This window comes from Podarcis erhardii (assembly GCF_964252035.2).
Source record: "Podarcis erhardii genome assembly, chromosome: 4".
Lineage (NCBI taxonomy): Eukaryota > Metazoa > Chordata > Lepidosauria > Squamata > Lacertidae > Podarcis > Podarcis erhardii.
Window position 1 is genome coordinate 19,924,844 of NC_138508.1, and position 25,574 is coordinate 19,950,417.

The 25,574-nt window shown below is 43.5% G+C and overlaps 1 protein-coding gene across 3 annotated transcripts in view; it reads left to right on the plus strand.

The window, feature by feature from the left end:
* Positions 1–25,574, plus strand: part of CNTN5 (contactin 5) — a 689,184-nt gene that overhangs the window by 344,922 nt on the left and 318,688 nt on the right. The window lies entirely within an intron of this gene.

Here is a 25,574-nt window from a genome sequence, read left to right on the forward strand (position 1 = left end):
TGTAATCTAAGGGAAAGATCTTGGCCAGCCAGTGAATGTTAGCAAGAGCAGATGCAAAACAAGCAGTCAAAAGCCTCTGCAATCATGTCACTGTCAGAGAATCAAGTTAAACAGAAGCAACTGGAAACCCTTCGGAAAGCACAAAAGATCAACTCCCAGGGACTAAAGCTGCAATCCGAAAAACATTTTCTAGGAAGTGATCCCCACTGAGGACAGAGATCATTATTTACAATGCATCAAGCATACGAACAGTAGAAGGATCATGATGCTTCTAGCCAAAGGTACACCTAGGGTGGATCTACACACAGGGAAAAAACTACTATAAACAACCAGAAATTAACCCCTTATAACAAAAGAAAAAAACACTATGGAAAACCGTTAAGAATTTTTTTTGCTCTCCAGCGCCATCTGGTGTTGCATGTTTATAATGAATTCAAAACGCTGGTGGTTTTTTTTTACTAATGTAGCTGTGTCCCTAGTCCAACATCATGTTCTCACAGTGGCCAGCCAGATGTCTCAACCTCACAAGAAGAACATGAGCACAACAACAGTAAAGCTCTGCTGGATGAAATATAATTGACTCTGGTCTGTTTTCTTGGGAATCCTGCAATGTGGAATCTACTCTGGATCAATATTCAGTATAATTCCATGGCAAGCACATCAGCACATGCGATGGAAGACATCCATAGAACTTTTACTCCCACTGGAATTAACACAGCAGTGTGTGCATCAGAAGCCATCTTTAACCCAGCACTGTCAAAGATGGACTACATTTCCCATCAGCCCCTGCTACCATGGGCAATGCTGAGGGATGATGGGAGGTGCAGTCCAAAAACATCTAGCGGACACTAGGTTGGAGAAGGCTGTTTTTCAAATATCCAAAAGCAACGTCTGCCTCTGCATGCTGATTTCAGAGATGTAAAGTATTTCCCCCTTCCCAAGAACTCTGATTAGCCAAGAAATATAATTTCACAAAGACAAATGCAGAGAACACTCCACTGTCACAACAGAGAGAGATTTAAGACAAAGCAGCAACTCATAAAAGTTGTCTCAGACAGAAGAAGATGGAAAAACCTCTTCTTGACTCCTGGGGTTGGTGGGGCTACATCTTTAAATCTCCGACTTAATGGAAAGATAAAAAAGTATGATAAGATTAAATTATATCCATATCAAGAAAGAAAGGGATAGAAAGAACACAGGAAAAGGAAATTGTTGCTTTCATAAATCTGGTTTGCTCTGTCACGGTAATAAATCCCTGTTGCATTAAGCAGTCAAAAAAAGACAGTTCAGAATCCAAATAATAGACTTGCTGTCTTAAATCATGGTACCAATTATCTTCGTACAATGAAGGTCATGTTTGTGTGAATAAAATTAGAATTCAGCAGTAGACCTATTGGCAGAATTATGAAGATTTGGACCAGGGGTGGCAAATATAAAGCCCAGAGGCCAAATCTAGTCCTTTAGATGTCTCCAGTGTGGTGCATAGAGGAGTCGAGACCACACCACATCAAAGAACAGGCCACTTTGCACATCACAGAACAAAGTAGCAGCTCTAAGTGAGTTGGGATTAGTAATGCATGCAAGATTCTGCCTCCGTTCAGTTTTACTGAACTTGGTTACTGGAGTGCCCTGGGGAACTAATAATGTCGGGACCATCATTTTTTATGGAGGTGCGTTTATTTAGCTCCAAAATAAAATTGATTTAACCAAGATTAAACGGTTTCAGAATACTTTGATGATTTTTCATGCCTGGTGACAGACGATTCAAGCTCCTTTTTCTGCCCTTTACCTCCTACACACTCAGGGAGCAATCCAATGCAGAAGAAGCTGGCATAAAGCAAGCTGGTGTAAATTAAGCTAGCACAAAGTTACACCCAGGTAGAATCTACACATGTATAAAAAAAGTTCTGAAAATGCTTTTTGAAAAAGCGTTTTTAAAAATACATTGAATTTTTCATAGGACTCACCACCACCATCCATTGTCACATTGTATATTGCAATAAAAACACACTAAAAACTTTTTACAGTGGTACCTCGGGTTACATACGCTTCAGGTTACATACACTTCAGGTTACAGACTCCGCTAACCCAGAAATAGTACCTCAGGCTAAGAACTTTGCTTCAGGATGAGAACAGAAATTGTGCTCTGTTGGCGCGGCAGCAGCAGGAGGCCCCATTAGCTAAAGTGGTGCTTCAGGATAAGAACAGTTTCAGGTTAAGAACGGACCTCCGGAACAAATTAAGTACTTAACCTGAGGTACCCCTGTATTTGCAGCTGTATAGCTGAGTCCCAGATCCAAACTCTGTTCAGCAGATGCTTCCGCCTAAGTCTGGCAGAGGGAAAACAAACCTTTCAAATAGCGATCAGGTTGCCTGACTGAACTGCACAGCCCACGTCTCTCCTCTCTGGTGCCACCCTCACCTCACCCCAGGAATGTCCTTCAGCCAGGCTGAGCCCTGGCTGTGCTGAAATGAACAAATTGCCCTGGAACATCTTTGACTGAGCAAAGGCTGTGAACTTCATGCTGAGATGGAAGCACCCAACTGAGCTGCAGATTCACTACATCAGACATGTCCAACCGGTCGACCGCGATCGACAGGTAGATCACCTGGGTGATCATGGTAGATAGCAGGATCCTGTTTGATCGTGGGCTAGGAATGTCGCCGCCCCCTGCCCCCAGCGCTAAGTCCCTTCTCTGGCACCGCAGCAGCAGTGAAAGCTGGGCAAGGCAGCAAACAGAAGTAATGTTTGCTGAGGTCCAGTGCTGAGGGCCTTCTGGCAGTTCCCTCACTGCGAGAAGTGAGGTTACAGAGAACCAGGCAGAGGGCCTTCTTGGTAGTGGCACCTGCCCTGTGGAACGCCCTCCTGTCAGATGTCAAGGAGATAAAGAGCTACACAATTTTTAGAAGACACCTGAAGGCAGCCCCGTTTAGGGAAGTTTTTAATGTCTGACGCTGTATTGTTTTTAATATTTGGTTGGAAGCCGCCCAGAGTGGCTGGGGAAACCCAGCCAGATGGGAGGGGTATAAATAATTTATTATTATTATTATTATTATTATTATTATTATTATTATTATTATTTAGCGCTGCATGTGATTGTCAGTGCTGGGTTTTCTGCTGAGCGTTTTTTGTCATTCCCCACTCCCGAAAGCTCAACAACTCTGGGCGCTCCCCCCTAAAAAAGCATTCTCCTCCTCTCTCCTGTGACAATGGATAGATCACTGCCAGTTTTTTTATATATATATACTGATAGTAGATCGCAGTCTCTTGGGAGTCGGACGTGCCTGTCCTACACCATAAGCTCCCCATCCTTGTAGACCTTGCCATAGGATTGCCCCCTAAAATAACTTTTCTTTACTCATTCATTGGTTCGAACTAGTCCATCCTCACACCAATGCCCTGGAAATAATTTGTGTGTGTGTGTGTGTGTGTGTGTGTGCACGCGCACACACAAACACACACCAGTGGCGTAGCGTGGGTTGTCAGCACCCGGGGCAAGGCAAGTAATTTGCGCCCCCTAACCCATGGATTTGCGCCCCCTAACCCTAACCCCCAGATGTTGCGCCCAGTGCAGCCGGCTCCCCCTGCACCCCCATGCTACGCCACTGACACACACACATGCAAAACTGCACAATTGTGTAAATGCCCCCCGTCCCCCCATTAAAACAGCCCACCAGGATTTATTTTTAATTTGCAGTTTTCAACCGGAGTAGAAAGATCTGTGGTTTTGTGCCCTGTTCCAATGCTGGCTTTAGAGAGACAACCAGAAAAGCACATCCATTACCCCTCCTAAAACCCATACGTAAGGCTTCTTCACACATCACACCGATCTACAAGCTGCTATTTGCACATGCACAAGTGGTTGTGTGAAGGGGTGTACTGATTTGTACGACTCAACTACTGTGCACATAGGCTCACAGACTGCATACCTGTTGAATGTTACATGCATGTTAAGGCCACTGTGAGCAGAAGCTGTTCCCAAATCAGATTTCAAGAACAGCTGGGTAATGAATTTGGCCCTCCAAATTTAGATGAAGATCAGTAATAAATAAATAAATAAATCTAATTTAAAATCCATTCTGCACAGACACAAAAAGCTATAAGACATTGCCATTATTCTTTTTTCATGGAACAGCTGCTTAGTCTTTGGCTATTTACATTTTATATTTGTGCTAGATAATCAAAAAATTCCAGAAAGGGCAAAATGCTATATTAGTTATGATTAAATAAAAATGAAATTCTACTTTTGCTGGAGATTCAAGAACTGTAATTGGAAGATGGTCTAATTTCCTTACCTGCTTGAAGAGTCATTGCTAAGATCTTATTAAGCCTCAATTTTCTTCACATTCAAAATATTTTCTTTTGCCCAAGTCAGCTCATTAATTGCTCTGTGGTACATTCAAATTACTGTCTTTTTTGACATTTCTAAAGTCAACGTATTTAATGTGCCAGCTAATCTTCCACTGTAGGAGGAGGGAAAATCACGGTCAATACCAAGCTGCCGTCAGATATACAATATTACTAAAGCTGGTAGAAAGAAACTTTCTCAAGTTTCCTTTCCCCATTCAAAGGCAGTGAAATTGAGGTCTTGGTCTTTGTGTGATGAAGCTCCCTGCCTTTGGAGTGCTCCTTCCAATGGTCAGAAGAACATCAGAAGATGTTGGCCCCCCAAAAAAAAATTTAAAGGAAAAAAACGCTGGATGTACATTTCCAAAATATAAGATAAAAAACAAATGAAATAAAACCTACATACAGCAACAGTGTTTTGTTATGTGCAAATGGCTTTAGATAGCTATTAGGTCCATAAATTACCATATAGCATATATTCAAATTACCATATATAGCATATACTCAACACAAAAACAGTGACAATTTGTTGTTGACAAAGGACTGCTGGACATATAAAGGGCCCCATTACCTTCAGTAGCTTAGGGCCCCATCAAACCTAAATCCGGCCCTGAGCATCACCACCTCTTGTGGAAGCAAGTTCCATAATTTAACCATGTTGCATGGTTATCTGTCCCGAATCTTCTAACATTCTTTATTGGGTGTCCAAAAATTCCATACCCTGCAAGTGTCACAGTAAAACCAGGACATCCTTGTTTTCCCCCCACATGAGGGCACAGTGACCATTTTGGGCGCCGCCATTTTGTGCTGTGATCTCATCCCCTCAAAAAGCGCTTATTCGGACCTGCTATCTCACGCGAGGCCCAAAATGTGTGTTTTGGGGCACCGTGCTTTTGTGTTAGAGCACAGCCCCCACCAAAAAGCATGTCTTTGGGGCCCCGTGATTTTGTACAGGTCACATGACTTGCGTGGGAGCACAGAAGGGAAGACGTCCATCCCAGTTTTGGGACTCAACATGTTGGAGGATGTGAAGTTCTAGCGTTATGAGAGGGAGAGAGGAAAAACTTTTCTGTCTCCGTGCCCCGCATACTTTTATAAACTTCTATTATGTCACCTCTCGCTTGCCTTTTCTCTAAACCAAGATGTCCCAAACGCTGGAAACTTCCTTCAGAAGGGACTCGCTCCATCCCCCTTGATCATTTTTGTTATGTACTGAAGTTCTCACCCTGGGCCAGCAGGGGGATACTGTAGATAGTTTTCACTCAGGTCCACATACGCAAATAAGGGATCGAAAGTGACGTTCAGTGATTGGATAGTTTCAGGAAGTTGTTACAGTTACGTTGTACAGGAGCTCTATATAAGCAGGCTGGCTGAACCCTTCAGTTCAGTTCTGTTCTGGCCTGTGAATAAACAAGAGCTGTTTGAAGAATCGCTGTGTCGTCTGATAAGTTCACCCACAACTTAACAATTTTGGTTGCCAGTTGCATAGACAGGCAGATTTCACTATCCCTACCTGCTGCCTGCCTAGGGTTGCCCAACTCTGACCAGTTTGCAAGTGCTCAGGTGCCCAGTTCAAAGCTTCAGTAAGAGCAGAATTTTACAGTTTGTTTGACTGCATGCCATTTAATGTGTTTGATCCCCAAAACAACCCAGGAAGTGCCAATCAGCAGTCTGAAAACTAAGAACTCTTGGTGACAGGAGAGTATCCGAGGTTCCAAATTGTTATTTGGAGGGTCTGTCATGTTGAACCCCCTAACAAAACAGCTGATTTTCAGAGAGCAGTCCCCACTTTAGGACGAGAGCAACTTCAGCATCTGGTTTCCAGAAGCTGTTCAATCCCTGCTAGTATTTAGAGATATCAAATAGAAATATTACTCATCTGTGCAAAATATATAGCACTGTAAATAATTTATCGCCCTGTCTCTAGGGAGATAAGCTTTACTAAAGACACAGAATTAATCATGGCACTCACGGTGCTTGCCTGATGGTTAAGAAATGAGAAACTGTAAAATTACAAAAAAATAAAATAAAAACTATTCCTAGTTCTCCCAGCATGCTATTAATGGAAATTTTGTGGTATCAAAATAAAAAATAGAGGCATAACAATGAATTTGTGATCTACTTTAAAAGTCACCAATATTTATTTATTTTTTATTATTTAGATATCTATGGCACAGTTCAGTTAAATAAGTGTGTGCGAATGCCTAAGGATATAATCAGAATACTCTTTTCTCAAAACCTAGCCAACAGCCATTGATCAGCATTCTTTTTCTGCCCTGGGAGCCATATGATCTGTATCATTGAAATACAGTGGTATTCATTATACATATTTTTTAATAAATACTAAATGGTCTGTAATTCATTAGATGCAATGATAAGGTGGCCCTTTAAACCTGGTCCCTGAAAGTGCAAAAATGGGCAGAGGTGCTAACACCAGCACCCCAAATTTACTGCTCTTAAAAACTGTTGATATTAGCCATCATGCCTCCATCCTCAGACACCTCAGAGAGTAATTCTGAGGCAAGGACTTCCTATACAGATATGGAGATGCTGAGGCAAAAGCTGTCTGCCTATCAGGGCTGAGCCAAGACATTTTGCCACCTGAAGTGACCCACAAAATGTGTTTTCCTCTCACCAGGGAAGAAGGAGTGAGTGGAGATTTATATCAGGAACAAGGGGGGGGGGGTATTGATGATGATGGTGAACATTTGTACTACAGTGGTACCTCGGATTACAGATGCTTCAGGTTACAGACGCTTCAGGTTACAGACGCTTCAGGTTACAGACTCCACTAACCCAGAAATAGTACCTCAGGTTAAGAACTTTGCTTCAGGGTGAGAACAGAAATCGTGCGGCAGCAGCGGGAGGCCCTATTAGCTAAAGTGGTACCTCAGGTTAACCTGAGCTATTTTTTGGAAGCCAAACATCCGTGGCTTCCGCAGCTTCTGATTGGCTGCAGGAGCTTCCTGTAGCCAATCAGAAGCCGTGATTTGGTTTCCGAACATTTTTGAAGTTGAATGGACTTCCGGAACAGATTCCGTTTGACTTCCAAGGTACTTAGAATCATAGAATCATAGAATCATAGAGTTGGAAGAGACCACAAGGGCCATCGAGTCCAACCCCCTGCCAAGCAGGAAACACCATCAGAGCACTCCTGACATATGGTTGTCAAGCCTCTGCTTAAAGACCTCCAAAGAAGGAGACTCCACCACACTCCTTGGCAGCAAATTCCACTGTCGAACAGCTCTTACTGTCAGGAAGTTCTTCCTAATGTTTAGGTGGAATCTTCTTTCTTGTAGTTTGGAACCATTGCTCCGTGTCCGCTTCTCTGGAGCAGCAGAAAACAACCTTTCTCCCTCCTCTATGTGACATCCTTTTATATATTTGAACATGGCTATCATATCATCCCTTAACCTCCTCTTCTCCAGGCTAAACATGCCCAGCTCCCTTAGCTGTTCCTCATAAGGCATCGTTTCCAGGCCTTTGACCATTTTGGTTGCCCTCCTCTGGACACGTTCCAGTTTGTCAGTGTCCTCCTTGAACTGTGGTGCCCAGAACTGGACACAGTACTCCAGGTGAGGTCTGACCAGAGCAGAATACAGTGGCACTATTACTTCCCTTGATCTAGATGCTATACTCCTATTGATGCAGCCCAGAATTGCATTGGCTTTTTTAGCTGCCGCGTCACACTGTTGGCTCATGTCAAGTTTGTGGTCAACCAAGACTCTTAGATCCTTTTCACATGTACTGCTCTCAAGCCAGGTGTCACCCATCTTGTATTTGTGCCTCTCATTTTTTTTGCCCAAGTGCAATACTTTACATTTCTCCCTGTTAAAATTCATCTTGTTTGTTTTGGCCCAGTTCTCTAATCTGTCGAGGTCATTTTGAAGTGTGATCCTGTCCTCTGGGGTGTTAGCCACCCCTCCCAGTTTGGTGTCATCTGCAAATTTGATCAGGATGCCCTTGAGTCCATCATCCAAGTCGTTGATAAAGATGTTGAATAAGACCGGGCCCAAGACAGAACCCTGTGGCACCCCACTAGTCACTCTTCTCCAGGATGAAGAGGAACCATTGATGAGCACCCTTTGGGTTCGGTCAGTCAGCCAGTTACAAATCCACTGAGTGTCTTCTGTCTGTGGCCGTGAGAATAAAAAGACAACAACCTGAAGCTGGAAGGATTATTTCTAAGGCAGGGGCTCACCTGAAGTTATTTGTTATTATGTGTATAACTGAGCTGCTGTGACTACCTTAGACTTGTTTTGCATTTAAGATTTTGGTGTAAAATACGGTTTATTTCAGGTCTATTGGTCATGGTGATGATAAATTTAATTGCAATGGTGCCAATATTTAAATTTGGATCTGAGCCTTTTTTATGCATTCAAAGTATTGCTTTAATACTTGGGGGTAAACCCTGGAGCACGTGAACAGACAACTATGTCTTTTTGGTGCAATAATTAAGTGAAATTGCAAGTCAAACTTTAGATTCAGGAAGTATTATTATGCCAAGTGGCAAAGATTTCTGTTAATTAGTTTTACTGAGATTCTGTTATTTCTAATGTCAAAGTCTTTGGTATTGATGGAATAAATAGATTAGTCATTCTATCCAATGGGCTAAAATGCAAAGAGGTGTTGTTTTTAAAATAGGCTGCTTTGATTGATATGCAAGCTCTGGTTAATCATTCCTGTGATCACTTTACATGACATGTGTGTTTTTATAACTTACGTCAAGTCTGTAGACTGATTTGAATAATTTAAAGATATTTTTAAGTGAAATAATTTTACAGAGTGTCCTTACAGCATAATACATACAATTTTAACTTTTTGTGGAAAACTATTTTACCTGAACCAAAGTCTATCACTGGTAGATCTGTTGGCAGCTGCCATTTTGGAATGTGAAGCTAAATGTCCTTATTCAGCAAAAGAGATGACTTCACTTCACACACACACACACACACACACAGAGAGAGAGAGAGAGAGAGAGAGAGAGAGAGAGATATTTCTGGACCTGAATCCCTATTTGTATATCAAGTGCAGGTATAAATTCAAATTGCAGCACAAGACAGATATACCGGTAAGACATTCAGGGAGACTTGGGAAATGAATAGTTTATTGGTCAACTGTCAGGGACTGGACTGAGGAGGAATTGTGGGGACCGCCCCCCTCTTCCTGCACCTTCCCAAGAAGAGGACAGTATAAATTAACAACAGTGGTTTGCAGTAGGTCAGAAGCTGGAAAATATTGGGAGAGGAGCAGCAGGAAGAAGAAGAACTAGGGGAGAGACAGCTGACAGACTCAGTGTCTTTAGAAAGCATTCCCAACACGACCTCTCTTCCAGGACCAGGCAAGCATTGAGAGTAGTAGAACAGAAAGCTCAGAGGCAGAAAGCACAGATCCGCTGACACAGGGATGATGTATAATAGGAGAGACGGGGTGGTGGTGATACTTTACTCAGAGCAATGCCATTAGCTAAGAGAGACGGCTGCCCCCGTGGGAGGGATCAGATTCCCTGAAGCCTGACATCAACACTAGGAAAGGATGGATCTGTCAGTTTTGCTTCTCTTGGTGGCAATTCTGTGGCAATATGTGGTTTATTCATTTATTTTAAAAATTATCCAGATAGTGAGGGGAGGAACGTGAAGACCACTACAGGGTCTGCTCAAGTTTGACCCTTACCTCACCCCCTAGGTCCATTATACCACCAACTGCACAGGGGGAAAGGATTCTGGTGGCCTATTATGCTTTTATTATTTGTTGTGGTCTTCTAGAAATGCACAGTCATGCCTCGGGTTGAAGTTGCTTCAGGCTGAGCGTGTTACTTCCGGGTTTCGCCACTCGCACATGCGCAGACGGTCAAAATGATGTCATGCGCATGCGTGGAAGCGGCGAATCGCAACCTGCGCACACATAGACATGCAGTCGTGGGTTGCGTTCGCTTCAGGGTGCGAACAGGGCTGTGGAACGGATCCCGTTCGCATCCTGAGGTACCACTGTATTTTGGTGTTTCTTCTAAGCCACATATTAGCAGACATTGCAGCTAAGGTGAATTAGATAGGGCTAATATCTGACAGTGCCTGGAGTTCAAAGGCTTTATCAATGCAGGAACTATTTATAGGGTGAGTGGAGATGAAATAGAGAAAGTACGAGACATCTTGTCTGGAGAGATCAACAAACAAAAATGGCTCATCTTTTAAGGGTGCAGCTAACTTAGTCAGTTAGTGTTGGCCCTCTGGTAGTTTAAAGTAACACATGCATTAACTAGTAGTTCAAATAAAGGAAATAATTTTGCTTTTCTTCAACACCACCTTGGAAGGATTTGTATCCTGAAAGGCAGGCCATAAATAGTTTTAATAAATACATAAATATAGCAGGAGTTCTTACTTAGTCGTCTGAAAAATAGGGGGTGATATGATGAGGCTCTTGCACCTTTTACCACTACCCCTCTCATTCGGCAACAAAGGGTAGCACTCCGGAGTGATCCAGACATTAGTTTTTCAGAGCTGTGGTGGGGTATTAGGAAATAAATGTAATCCATTTCTGGACAGTCCCAGAAATATATCACGTATAAATGCTTGCAGAATTCACCTACTACATGATTTCATTTCATCTGCAGACATTAGCTAACTCACAACGGACTGTTTCTTTTAATTTCGACTTTTAAAATTCAGGGCATATTTAACATAAATTCTTTTATGGACGGCAGTTGAGATATAGCAAGTTGACTTAATAACTCATATGTTCACAACAGCAGGTGGTCTTCCCTTGGTTTTGTTAGATCATATATTCCAATCAGTTAGAATAAAATTTACTGCCCCTGCTGTCTTAAAATGTAAACTAGCTTACAATCAATTTGCTTTAATGAAATTAAAACTGAACTGTATGACTGGAGACAGAGAGTTCTTTGATGCTTTCCTGCATTCATAATGGGATGTGTAGACTATATGGCTAAATGCATCAAATGTCAACGTAAAACTTTCAAAATACCAGAGAAAGATTTAAGATGGTCTAGTTGCAATTCATCAACTGGATCCAGAATTTTAATCAACTTATAGGAGAAATTCAACACTTTCATAGGTTAGGTTTCCTCTATATTTAACTGCACAATAAAATCAACCTTTCTTTTCTTTTCTTTTCTTTTTTAAAGAACCCAAAAGCTTGTTCACCAGTCAACCTGATTCCACTTGCCTATAAAAAGCAGAGTTGTTTGGATGTTAATTAAGCTATAGCATACACAACATACAATTTCAGTGAAGTTCTAAGCATAAAATAAAGGGCACCCCCAGTAGCTTTTTTGTTAGATCAGGTTTGTGCCTTGATGCAGGAAGATAGGTGCTCTTTGTGCGAAACAAGCACATTAATACTAAACTCTGCCTCTCCGCTGTTTGTAGGCACCCAGCTGGTTTGCTCCATGTTCCCCTTGAAGTAAATAGGAGTTGTGCCATTCACGACAGAATAACATTGATTTGACAAATAAAGCCGACCCTTGTACACGAACAGGTGAAAGACAGCGCAGGGTTCTCATTCCTCCGCTGCTCTGTTGATTTTTCACATTTATTCTCTCATTACCAGCTCAGTGTGTTTCTAGCTACATTGCATTAGCCACTGCATTAGTCTCCCATTGGACTCGTCTGCTTCAATCTCTGTAAAGCATCTTGTCCAGCAAGGCAGCTGGAATACTAAAAGGTTCTGGATATGTAATCTCCAAGACAGGCATTGTAATTTGTGCCCGGAGCAGGTATAGAGCTGCTAGCAGAATTTTCCTGCGGAGATACAGGTGAATTTGACGAGGTTTCTGCTGGAGGGAATTCTAAAGGAAGCTGAAAGAAATTCACTAATATTGTACTGTTCCCCGCAATCGGTCTTACGTGGATATAACATCACGGCATGCCAGGGTAGACCCACTGAAATGCATTGGCTTAAGTAATCGGCATCCATTGGTTGCAATGGGTCTCCTCTGAGCGATGGGTTTAAATTAAAGGTAAAGGGACCCCTGAGCATTAGGTCCAGTCGTGACCGACTCTGGGGTTGCGGCGCTCATCTCGCTTTATTGGCCGAGGGAGCCGGCGTACAGCTTCCGGGTCATGTGGCCAGCATGACTAAGCCACTTCTGGCGAACCAGAGCAGCGCACGGAAATGCCGTTTACCTTCCCGCCGGAGCCATACCTATTTATCTACTTGCACTTTGACATGCTTTCGAACTTTTCCCAACAATCCTTACTGTTACCATATGTTCCCTTTGACTCGGCTGAGTCTTGACTTCTCTCCCTCCCTGCAATTGGTATATTTATCCCATTCTTATCGTGCACATTATTCTTATATCACTACTGTTTTACATTGAAGGTATTATTCCAGTCCTGCTAGTGTCTTTACGTTTTTACAGAACCGCCAACCTTCTGATCCTAGGCTCTGTGGTTTAACCCACAGCACCAACCGTGTCCCTGGGTTTAAGTTAAGTCCGTCCATTTTAATTGATCTTTTTCTATGACTTGGTTGAATACCACCCACAGACTTCACTGCTTTTATTTCTAAAGAAATAAATCTTAATTTGGAACCTGTAAATAAGAACCTGCAGGATCAGGCCAATGGCCTACCTAGACCAGCATCCTGTTCTTACAGTGGCCAACCAGATGCCTATAGCAGTGGCGGAGCTAGCTGTTTGGGCACCCAGAGCGGCACACATGCAGTGCACCGGGGGGGCGAGATGAGCCGCCCAGGAGGGCAATCGGCACACTGATCATTGCAGCAGTTGAGGCCCATTGGGGGCAATTGGTACGGTGATTGGTCCCATTGGGGGCGATCGGCGTGGCAATCGGCATCCAAGGGGGCAATTGGCTTGGCGATTGGCGCCCAGGTTGGGTGATGCGGCAATCCACCCAGGAGGGATTTTGTCACCCCCCTCAAGGATGACACCCATGGCGGACCACCCCCCGCCCCCTTCCTACGCCCCTGGCCTATGGGAAACGTATGCCTATGTAAGACCTGAGTACAAGAGCCCTCTCCCCTCCTGTGGTTTCCAGCAATTGGTATTTAGAAACAGTACTTCCTCCAGCTGTGGAGGCAGAGCACAGCCATCATGGCTATGTCAGGAGTTCAGCCTACAATCGAGTAGGACCCTGGCAGAGAGACATGCCCGACTGGCATGTTCTCTCCCTCCTGGTCTTTCGTTCAGGAGCTTCATAAGCTTTCTTCTGCATGAACATCACAGTGACCGATGCCAACAGACACCGGCACACTTAGGGATCCGCAGAGTTTGCGCATCATGTGTGACAGACCTCAGCAACTCAGCATTTTGGCTAATCTTTATTTACATATAAAACACACAGAGAGCACTGCAACATGGCTGTCTCTCTCTCTAGCATCAGACAGCAAAGAGAAAAAGAACAAAGGACAATAGTCCCACTTCACGGAACGCAGTAACACCAACATCCTGTCTCCATCACTTCCCACTCTGTGGAGTCAAAACATACCCCGTCATGTGATAGACAACAACCCTAGGACAGTAATCACGGAGCAGGAATTCTAACAGGCTAGTGGCCTTCGATGGTGAAAAATACATAGGCCTCTTGCTGGGAGTAACAACTGTGTATGTTACTGTGTCGCTTTCCCCAGGCTCTCATGCCTGCCTCCTTCAAAACAGTCAGGGGAGATATTTAGGTGCCAGGAGACCCATCTCATAACAGGAAGCTTCAGTGAAGAGATATCTAACAACCGTTCTGTGGAGCAGAGAGGCCTAACAAAAGAACAGCCAGCCAGGAACCTTATTTCTCCACCCCAAGCAGCAAAGTGTCTTGGGGGACCTTCAGGAACAGCATAGGCTTCCCAGAACAACGTGCATCCTTGAATCTCTCTAAGGCTGATTTCTTGCCAACGACAAATTCAAAAAAATGAAACAAAATACAAGTGTGTGTTTTTCTTTCACACGATGCTAAACCTCGTTTGTTTCTTTCCCATTATTTGGCACATATTTTGAAGGTAGAACCCTCACAATTGACTGCAATCTTTATTCCTAGTTGACCTTTATTGTCTGTTAATTAGCATAATTTTATTCAGTGAACTGCCCTGAGACCCACGGGTGTAGGGCAGTATATAAATTCAATTAATAATAATAATGATAATGATATATGAACCACCCTGAGACCTCCAGGTATAGGGTGGTATATATATTCAAATCATAATCATAATCATAATCATAATTAATAATCATAATAAGAAGATAGGGTTGCCATATTTTGAAAAGCAAAAACGAGGATGCTATGATGACTCTTATTTTAAATACCATATTTTTTGCCCTATAGGACGCACTTTTTCCCCTCCAAAAATGAAGGGGAAATGTGTGTGCGTCCTATGGGGCGAATGCAGGCTTTCACTGAAGCCTGGAGAGCGAGAGGGGTCGGTGCGCTCCGACCCCTCTCGCTCTCCAGGCTTCAGGAAGCTCTGCGCAACCCTCGGGAGACCGGCGTGACTTCGCGCCGGTCTCCGGAGGGTTGTGCAGAGCTGCCTGCAGTCCCAGGCTTCACGCAGCTCTGCACAATGCTAGGGAGCCCGGCGGGAAGTTGCGCTGGTCTCCCGAGGGTTGTGCAGAGCTGCCTGCATTTTGAAGCCTGGGGCGTGTTGAAGAGCGTGCCCGGGCTTCGCGCAGCTCTCCGCAAGCCTGGGGAGACCGGCGCGACTTCCCGCCGGGCTCCCTAGGCTTGCGGATACCAGGCTGTTCTCGGGGTTGGGGTCGGGGGAAGCTCGGGCTTCCCCCGCGCCAGCCCCGCGCCTGGGGGGGAAATAATTTTTTTTCTTTATTCCCCCCCCAAAAAAAAACTAGGTGCGTCCTATGGGGCAGTGCGTCCTATGGGGCGAAAAATACGGTGCCCCTACTATACGTAGGCTATAGAAGCTGTGATATATTGCTGAGGGAGGCAGGAGAAGAGAAGAGGAAAGCAAGTCTTCATCTACCAGTTGTGTCTATGTCTCATCCAGAAAGTATAGCCAAAGACATTTTGGCAAATTTTAAAAATCCATCTGGACAGAAATTTTACCCCTGAAAAAGAGGACGTGTCCTGCAAAAAGAGGACACATGGCAACCCTAGCATAAGAACATAGGAAGAGTCTTCTGATTCAGACCAATGGCCCATCTAGTCCAAAATCCTGTTGTTACCTTTGGAGAACCTGCAAGCTGGACCTGAACACAAGAGCACTCTCCTTGCTTGTGGTTTCTAGCAACCACTTGTTAGTAATAGTAGCTGTGTATGTACCATTAATGCAGATCCCATTCGCAACCAGAGGTACCACTGTATTTTGCATTTTTAAATATTTTTTTGAAAATTCATCCTGAAAATTCATCAGCATATTAGTGCAAATTACTCCTAATGTATTTTTCCCGGTGTAACTTGGTTTAATATGCACATTGGATGTGCAAACCAACTTCCCTTAATAGAATGCGTTTTTATGTGTTATTTTTCATTAACGTGTGCACTTTTACCCATGGTTATATGAATTTTTGCATGCACTGCTAGACTGGGGAATGGCATTACAACATTTGGAGAAGTGCAAATCTTGAAGGATGGTTGTCTTTGGTTCTCGTATTGTTTCAAAAAGTGTGAATTAGGTTGATTTGCCTTGAAATGTCCCACTGATGAATGTCCTCTAGCAGCTGGATGGAACAATATTGTGCCCCCTGCTGTATTACGCTGATTGTTTTAGGAGTTTTCAATTGATGTTTTAAACTTTGTGCTATAGAGATTTCCGTAATTTGATTTGAATTGTCAGGTTTCTGTTGTGTTGGGATTCATCCCGGGATTGTTAATCGATGAAGGGCAGGCTATAAAGGAAGGAGATAAATAAAATACCACATAAATAAACAAATTGAATACCACTCTCTGCACGAGAGCAAGCGTTATAGCCAGTTTTTCAGGAAATGGATAAATTTAATGATGATATACGTCCACATGCATTGCTGTCCTTGACCGAGGAGTCCATTTGTAATTGAGATTTGATTATACTTATTTAATTAATTATTGACTTCTTTTTTTAATGCTGCTGCTGAAGTACTTCTCCTAAGTACCTTTTTGAGAAAAGAAGCAGGGAAGGTTAAAAGAATGAAATCGTTCCATTTTTAACACCACAATGAACAAACGTCTTCGCAACTTGGGATGGATAATTCTGTCCATTTCAGTTACTGTTGCTTTCTAATTGCCCGCTGTCTTAAATTCAGTTTGCCACATTTCCAGACATTTGCATGTTTTAAGTCCTCATGAATATTCATCAGCATTTCATTGAACAGCTCTCTGAATATACATACTTTCCTTAATATTGTCTATTTTTGCATGCGTTTTGGACACATTTCTCCCTGATATACACATTGTTGTGGACATTTGTTGTTGTTGTTGTTGTTGTTGGAGAACTGCAATGCAAGATTCAGAGAAGTGGGAATTTCAAAGGATTGCTGTGTTTCAGTTTGCGTGTTGTATTGAGAATTGTGAATGAATCAGATTGGCATTACGATGCCAACCAAACTGGATTTCTTCCCCATCTCTAGCCAAAACAACACTGATATCTTTGCAAGATGAGCTACGTGGTACTGTTGAAGAAACATTGGGTATTTGCAGTGGATTAATCCATGCTATCACAGAGCTTTAATTTGATAGAATTTAAGATACAATTGTACACACACCACACTTCTTAATAAACTCCACTTCCTCCCCCCTGTCCTCTTAGCTGGACTTTATTTCCATCCTTGCATTTTGTATAAGCCACAGATGCGATAAAGGACATAAATTAGATCATGGTGGAAGCTTCCTCTCCTTTCAAATCTGTATTTATTTAATATTTAATGTTAAATAGTTAGTCTGTCAGAATTAGCACTTTAACTTCAGCTATTTCTTGTGTTCTTGCATATTTCCATATCTGCGGGGCTTTGTAATCTGCAGATCAGACAATGGGGGACTTTATATTGAGCTCTTGACCAATCTCTTAATTCTTTACCGCGTTGAAGATTCTCTAATGTTGTTTTTTATCGTGCCCTTGTGGGCTGTTTGCTGAGAAGGATTTTGATGTTTTGGAGATAAATTAGTTTTACTGCTTCGTTTTCATACATATTTCCTAAATGGTCTTTTCTGAGGCTCCTGAAAGTCTATTAAATTCAACAGCCCTTCTGGATACATATGCATGTATTTTTGAGGAATGTGTGTCTTTTAATGAGTTTCATTGATAGATTAATCAAATGAAGTTTTAGCTGATCAACTAGTGGGGGCTAATTTTAATCAGCTATTGTAAATTTAATTGGTGGAGGTGAGACTGAAGGCTACCCTTGTTTATTGTTTCAAGCTATTCTGGGTTTGGTGCACGACCAAAAGAGAAAATGAAAAGACAAAAACAGGGTATCTTAGCTGTAAAACGTTTAGTTAGCTCATGTTTCCATACTGATTCAGGGCCTGGAAACCAAGCCTTATGAGGAACGATTTAAGGAACTGGGTATATTTAGCCCCGAAAAGAGGAGACTGAGAGGAGATAGGATAGCCATCTTCAAATAAGGGCTGTCACGTGGAAAAATAGAGCAAGCTTGTTTTCTCCTACTGCAGAGGCTAGGACCAGAACCTACGACTTCAAGTTACAGTGGTGCCTCGCAAGACGAAATTAATCCGTTCTGTGAGGCTCTTCGTATAGCGGTTTGTTCGTCTTGCGAAGCAAGCCCATTGACAGCTTAGCGGATTAGCGCTATTAGCGGTTTAGCGGCTTTTAGCGGATCAGCTGATAAGCGGCTTAGGGCTTAGGAAAAGGGGGAGAAAAGGGAAAAAACCCCAAAGGAACTCGCAAGACATTTTCGTCTTGCGAAGCAAGCCCATAGGGAAATTTGTTTTGCGAAGCGCCTCCAAAACGGAAAACCCTTTCGTCTAGCGGGTTTTCCGTCTTGCGAGGCGTTCGTCTTGCGGGGCACCACTGTACAAGTAAGGAGATTCTGACTAAACATCAGGAAGAACTTTCTGACAGTTAGTACTGTTCAAGAGTGAAGAAGAGTTTGGATTTGATATCCCACCTTATCACTACCCGAAGGAGTCTCAAAGCGGCTAACATTCTCCTTTCCCCTTCCTCCCCCGCAACAAACACTCTGTGAGGTGAGTGGGGCTGAGAGACTTCAAAGAAGTGTGACTAGCCCAAGGTCACCCAGCAGCTGCATGTGGAGGAGCAGAGACGCGAACCCGGTTCACCAGATTACGAGTCCAATGCTCTTAACCACTACACCACACTGGAATGGACTCCCATGAGAGGTGCTGGACTCTCCTTCCTTGGAGGTTTTTAAGCAGAGGTTGGATGGCCATCTGTCATGTATGATCTAGCTGAGATTGCTGCATTGCAGGGGGTTGGACCAGATGACCCTTGCTGTCCCTTCCAGTTCTAAAATTCTACGATTCTATGAATTTGAGATTGGCAAAATGAAAAAATTAAGAGAAACCGAAAAAGGCAACCAATCGGTTCCAGTGTCACATTTTCTTTCACCATTGAGACATCTCTTCAGCTATTCAGTGAAAATACACCTTCCTGTACCTTCATCCCATTAGATCTAGTCCTGGCCTCTGGGGCAGCAGAGACGTCCTTCCTCTCTTCACTGTGACAGCCTTTCAGATTTCTGAAGAGTACTATGTCCCCACCCCCAGCCTTCAACTTCTGTACCTGGTAGTCTACCGCTTCCAATTAATTTCTGCCTAAGCCAAGTGTTTGGAAAGCTGCATTTTCTTACTGTCTACTTCACATAGCTGGAAACCTCAGCATTCTGAAGGGTTTCATGGTTGCCTATGTGGAAATTTCAATTTAGCCGGGGCTGCCAAGCAATTGGATATTTGCACATCCATGTTAAAGACTTGATTATTCATGATGGACGAGTTGTTTACAGGGAGATAATAATTAGAAAATGATTTTTTGAGTGCTTTTGTCCAGTCTAATTTGTTCGTGCACGACGCAGGAATCAATACCACTGACCACAATAATTGCACAAATTAGCAAGAGCTAAAATAACATACACATTTGCATTTCTCTTGCCATGGCTAGAATTAGCAAAGTGATGCTGCAGAGTGTGTGCAGAGACTGGGGGCCCCTGCCAAATGACCGCATTTTCATTTTGATTGTTTCACATGTTCAAGTGTGCACAGCGCAGCTTAGAAGGCAAAACAAAACCTAGAAGTGATCAAGTCCCTGATAACAATGACAAGCTCATTGCTGATAAATAAATTAGGCCTGCAATGCTGTTGAAATTTCATTTGTGATGTTAGAATACTGCTAGTACCTGACTGATTATTTGATTGGTTATTTAAGTTTTATACCACTCAATATGTTACAAAAATATCTCTAAGCCAGGTATAAATAAATGATGCAACAACAGACAACTTAAACAAAAGATTACAAAAACACAGTTACAGTGGTACCTCTGGTTAAGAACTTAATTTGTTCCGGAGGTCCGTTCTTAACCTGAAACCGTTCTTAACCTGAGGTACCACTTTAGTTAATGGGGTCTCCTGCTACTACCACGCCACCGCCACACGATTTATGTTCTCATCCTGAGGTAAAGTTCTTAACCCGAGGTACTACTTCTGGGTTAGCGGAGTATCTAACCTGAAGTGTCTGTAACCTGAAGTGTCTGTAACCTGAGGTACCACTGTATCTTATATGATTCTAATGCCGCTTTTGTTTCTTAATAAAATTTGGGCCAGAATGATAAGGAACAGGGGGTGGGGGAGGGGAGCTGTACATATAAAAATGTTACATTAGTACAAAGTTGCTGCACAGCCCATTGTTAGAGCCAGGTGTGGAGTGATGTCAGGACATCACACACATGGTGTCAGGATGTCGTGCGATGTCACACAGGCAATGCCAGGAAGTCACATCAAGCGTCACAAAATGCCACCTCTGGAGTGAAGCACTTTGGATCCTAGGAAACAACTCTGCCCCTTCCTCTTTTTGCTTGCATCCACATCTGATTCACCTCAAGTCACCCCAACACACACATGGTTCAAATTCCAGCCAATCCTGAAAATGGCTCAGTAGCCCTCTCTCTATCAACCCCTTGCCATGAGATTTCCTAGCTAGCTTGCTCAGTGGTTGCTCTTACACCATTAGGAATTTCACTTTGCAAAGCCCTTGAGTCTGAGATGGTTTGGGGTTAGAAATTTCAATTCCAGAAATCCTCTTCTTCCCACCATCTGCAAGTTCAGTAAGTTTGCTAGACACTTCTTCACCGCACCAGGCACAGCAAGACACAGCCCTCGCTGCTGAATGCCTCTCTTTGACTCTGTGAGCAATTTACCAGCAAAATAGTGTCCTGGTCTCCAGGCAAGTTCTTCAAGTCCCTATTTCTCAAGCATCCTAATGAGAATGTCATTACAAGGATCGCAGGGATGTTTTAATGTCTATAACAAAGAATGGGAGGAAAAAAGGAGGCAAGAGGCATAAGCAGCAATAACTGTCTCCTTCAGTATAATGCTAGTGATAAATGGAAAGTCATGTCTCCAGTGACGAAATGCAATTCTGCTTTGGAGACGTTAGGAGCAGAGAAACATCTTTTATTTTTTTATTGAGAATTGATAGCCAGCTGCTATTAAACAAATCTCTTCTGTCTATTGTTTCCTCTCTTTTTCCCTTTTGCTTCACTGTAAGTGAAGTACCTGAGAGAGTTTAAAGCGTATCAGAACAAAAGTTTGCGGAGCAAGTCCAAGCCACTAGCACAGTTAATTTGTTTTTGCTGAGTCCATTTCTCAGTATTGATTTTTCTATCTGGGCAATACGTTGCCGGGAGCAGGAATTATTTGCAGCTGAAAGCACCTGTTTTATTTTGTTTATTTTAGTGTGGATAAATTGCATCTCTGTGTATTTATAGCTGAGATGGAAAAGTGGGCCACATAACAACTGCCAAAGAAGGCAAAACATTTTCAGGGACTCACCGTTACCCTTTATTCAGAAATAGCCAAGGATTGAAATAGGAAATACTAGATGTTATTTATAGGATGGTCTACCAATTGTTAGGGACGCGGGTGGCGCTGTGGGTTAAACCACAGAACCTAGGACTTGCTGATCAGAAGGTCGGCGGTTCGAATCCCCGTGACGGGGTGAGCTCCCGTTGCTCGGTCCCTGCTTCTGCCAACCTAGCAGTTCGAAAGCATGTCAAAGTGCAAGTAGATAAATAGGTACTGCTCCGGCGGGAAGGTAAACAGCATTTCCGTGCACTGCTCTGGTTCGCCAGAAGTGGCTTAGTCATGCTGGCCACATGACCCGGAAGCTGTACGCCGGCTCCCTCGGCCAATAAAGCGAGATGAGCACTGCAACCCCAGAGTCGGTCACGACTGGACCTAATGGTCAGGGGTCCCTTTACCTTTACCAATTGTTATTATGTTTGTCATTATTTTTACAGTCTTCCTTGCACAATCCTTTGAGCAGAATTGCAAACATACCATTAGTTCAGGGATGGGGAACCTGTTTTGGGGGAGTTGTCAGACCCAACCAGCATGGCCAGTGGTCATCCAGCAAGATCTGGAGGGCTACATGATCCCCACGCCTGCCCCTAGCTGAATGATGGATGAATTTTTGAGCCAAGGCAGATGAAAGGAGCCCCTCAAGAGTGGATTAAAGGTAAAAGTAAAGGACCCCTGACAGTTAAGTCCAGTCGCGAACGACTCTGGGGTTGTGGCACTCATCTCACTTTACTGGCCGAGGGAGCCAACATTTGTCCACAGACAGTTTTTCCGGGTCATGTGGACAGCATGACTAAGCTGCTTCTGGCAAAACCAGAGCAGCACACAGAAATGCCGTTTACCTTCCCGCCAGAGGAAGGTATTTACTTGCACTTTGACGTGCTTTCGAACTGCTAGGTTGGCAGGAGCTGGGACCGAGAAACGGGAGCTCCCCCCGTTGCAGGGATTTGAACCGCGACCTTCCAATCGGCAAGCCCAAGGCTCGGTGGTTTACACCACAGCGCCATCCACGTCCCCACTCAATTGCAAAGAAATAGGAGCAATGGCTTTCTGTGAGGAAACTAACCTCCACAAACCCTTGGGTTTCTCTCTTTTTAGCTTAAAGTAACTCAGAGGAAGTAGTAGGTAGTATGTCTTTGTGTGCAGTTGCTTGGGATCACAAGTGGGAAGAGTGATGTTATATTCATGACTTGCTTGAGGGCTTCCCACAGGCATCCGGTTGGCCCCTGTGAGAACAGGATGCAGGACTAGATAGGCCATGGGCCTGATCCTGCAGAATCTCTGCCTGTGATCCTAACTACATGTTCAATACACCCTTCCTGTCGCTATGGGCAACTAGCCCCAGTAATAACTTGTTCAGTCCACATTTTATTAGCTTCTCCTCAACAATATCATGGGGGACTTTGCCTTCCTGAGTGGTAATGTAACTCTTGAGTTCTAAACTTTCCTCTTCTGCACTCCTCCTGCATTGAGAACAAACACACGTTCACCTAAATAGCACAAGAGAAGCTCAAGGGCAACTTAAGTCTCTTCAGAGATGTGCAAAAGCTTTCCTGCTTTTTTCTGCAGACATTTCAGCATTGTCAAAAAGTGGCATTACTTGTTCAAGTCACTGATTTGCAAAAGCAGTTAGGTAATGTTTCTTGAGGGCAGGTTCCCGCCCCCACCCCCCAATTTTACCATCCACGTGTATTTTTACAGAACAGATCCTGGCATTTTCATGCATTATTCCCCATTAGTTTAAAGGCACAGAGCCCTTTTCTCTTTTTCTTTGACAGAAAGACATATGCGTATGTTAAAAAGACTGTTCCTGATTTGTATTGTGGGTTGTAACCAATTTAAGTTCCTCAGAGGAGACCCATTGAAATGGATGGATATGATTAACTTAGGCCCATTATTTTCAATGGGTGTATTCAGAGTAGAATGCAGGTGGATTCATCCCCAAAACTTTCATGGCCATACAGTATGAACCATTGACTTGCCTGTCTGTCTGTCTGTCTGTCTGTCTGTCTGTCTGTCTGTCTATCTGTCTAACCATCTAGGGAGGTAAACCCAGGGCTTTTTTCAGCCAGAACTCACAGGAACTCAGTTCTGGCACCAATGCCCCTGACCTGTCCCACATTTTGCCTGACCTATTCTTTATTTTGTCTGACCAAAGGTAGCAACTCTAAACACTCCTGAATCCAAACCCCTCATTGCCCTTGCATCAAACCCACCTTGAGGTTGTTGGGTTTTTTTACACTATCAGAATGTGTCCTTGAACCATAGCTGTCAACTTTTCCCTTTTCTTGCGAGGAATCCTATTTGGAATAAAGGAATTTCCCTTTAAAAAAGGGAAATGTTGACAGCTATGCCTTGAACCCTTAGCAATGTCTCTTGCTTGTCTGGAAAGAGAGGATAGAAAAAGGTTGTGTGAGTGTGTGTGGAAATTGGTCCACTGTACAAAGGTAAACTTTATATTTGTTGCTCCATAATAATAATAATAATAATAATAATAATAATAATAATAATAATAATTTATTTATACCCCTCCCATCTGGCTGGGTTTCCCTAGTCAGAATATTCTCTCAACAGAAAATTAAAAACACAATAAAACATTAAACATTAAAAACTTCAGATAAAAGTCAGATAGTTGTTTATTTCCTTGACATCTGATGGGAGGCCATTCCACAGGGTGGGTGCCACTACTGAGAAGGCCCTCTGCCTGGTTCCCTGCAACCTCACTTCTCGCAGTGAGGGAACCACCAAAAGGCCCTCGGAGCCCTCAGCGTCCGGGCAGAATGATGGGGGTGGAGACGCTCCTTCAGGTATACTGGGCCAAGGCCGTTTAGGGCTTTAAAGTTCAGCACCAACACTTTGAATTGTGCTCAGAAATGTACTGGGAGCCAATATAGGTATTTCAGGACCAGTGTTATATGGTCTCCGCAACTACTCCTAGTCACCAGTCTAGCTGCCACATTCTGGATTAGTTGTAATTTCCAGGTCACCTTCAAAGGTAGCCCCACATAGAGCACATTGCAGTGGTCCAAGCAGGAGATAACTAGAGCATGCACCACTCTGGCAATACAACTCTGAGAGTGGAATTCTATGCATGTCTACTCTGAGCTAACACTGAGCTCAATGGAGCATCATCCCAAGAAAGTGCATCTTGTATTGCAGCCGAAATATCCATACGCTGTTGGAGGGAAGAAAAAGAAAGATAATGCCCTGAGAACTGTTGCCTTAGGCATCTGCCTGGGGTGGTCCAACAGGAAATCCAGCCTGGTACTGAAGATTCAAGCTTGCATCTTCAAGCATCCTTGCCTGCATGTGTTGGAGCCTTCCTCTGCAAAACAAAGATAATAAAATCTCTCTACCTCTCCGGACTGTTTAAATATGATGCAAAACACTGAATTACTCCAGCAACAGGGACATTTAAATACCTTGGCTCGATGCAGAAGTGACAGATGTTTGGAAAGGCAGCAATCGCAGAACAATTCAAAACTTGTTCCCCAAGGCACCAATGAATTTACATGAATTTTACATAGAATTTCAATCAAAGGGAACCAAAGCATGTAACGGCCTTAGTATTTTTTTCCATTGACTCCCGATAATGATGGGCTCATCCCCTCAGTGCTAAGAGCTCATTAAACAGACTGCAATTGGAGGTCAACCCTTTGGAAATTTTAGAATTGCAAAAATCTCATTGTATGATGGCATTCATTTTTACCATTTTTGCAAATATTCCAGATTCTTCTGAGGGAATTACAGTTACGGGGGTTCTGGCTGCTTCCGCTTTGGGACAGCTGGCTGATGCTGACCTGCCTGGGGATGAGAAGCATGGAAAGGCTGTGTGGCGTAGTGGTTAGAGCATCAGACTAGGACCAAGGAGAAAAGAGTTCAAATCCCCACCCAGCCATGAACCTTGGGCCAGGCACTGTCTCACAGCTTAACCTATTTTACAGGGTTGTTGCAGAGATTAAACGGGAAAGGAGAAGCATGTATGTGTCAGGGAACTGACATCAGAGCGAGAGGTGGAGGCAAGGCTCCAAAGCGATGCAGGAGAGGGGACCAGCAGGGGGGAAGGAATTCAGCGTAACACCAGTAGAGAAGGGAGGGAGATGGAGGATTTGGAGAGGGGTCTCCAAGACTCTTCACCCGAGACTAATGGAGAGAGCACGGGCACGCCTCTGCTTTCTCCTTCCTTACATAGAAGAGTTCTGCGCAGGGAGAGTAGGAGGAGAGTTGGCATCAAAAAGCTCTTATGTTGGAAGAGGTTCAAGAAACGCCCACTGACGGATTCT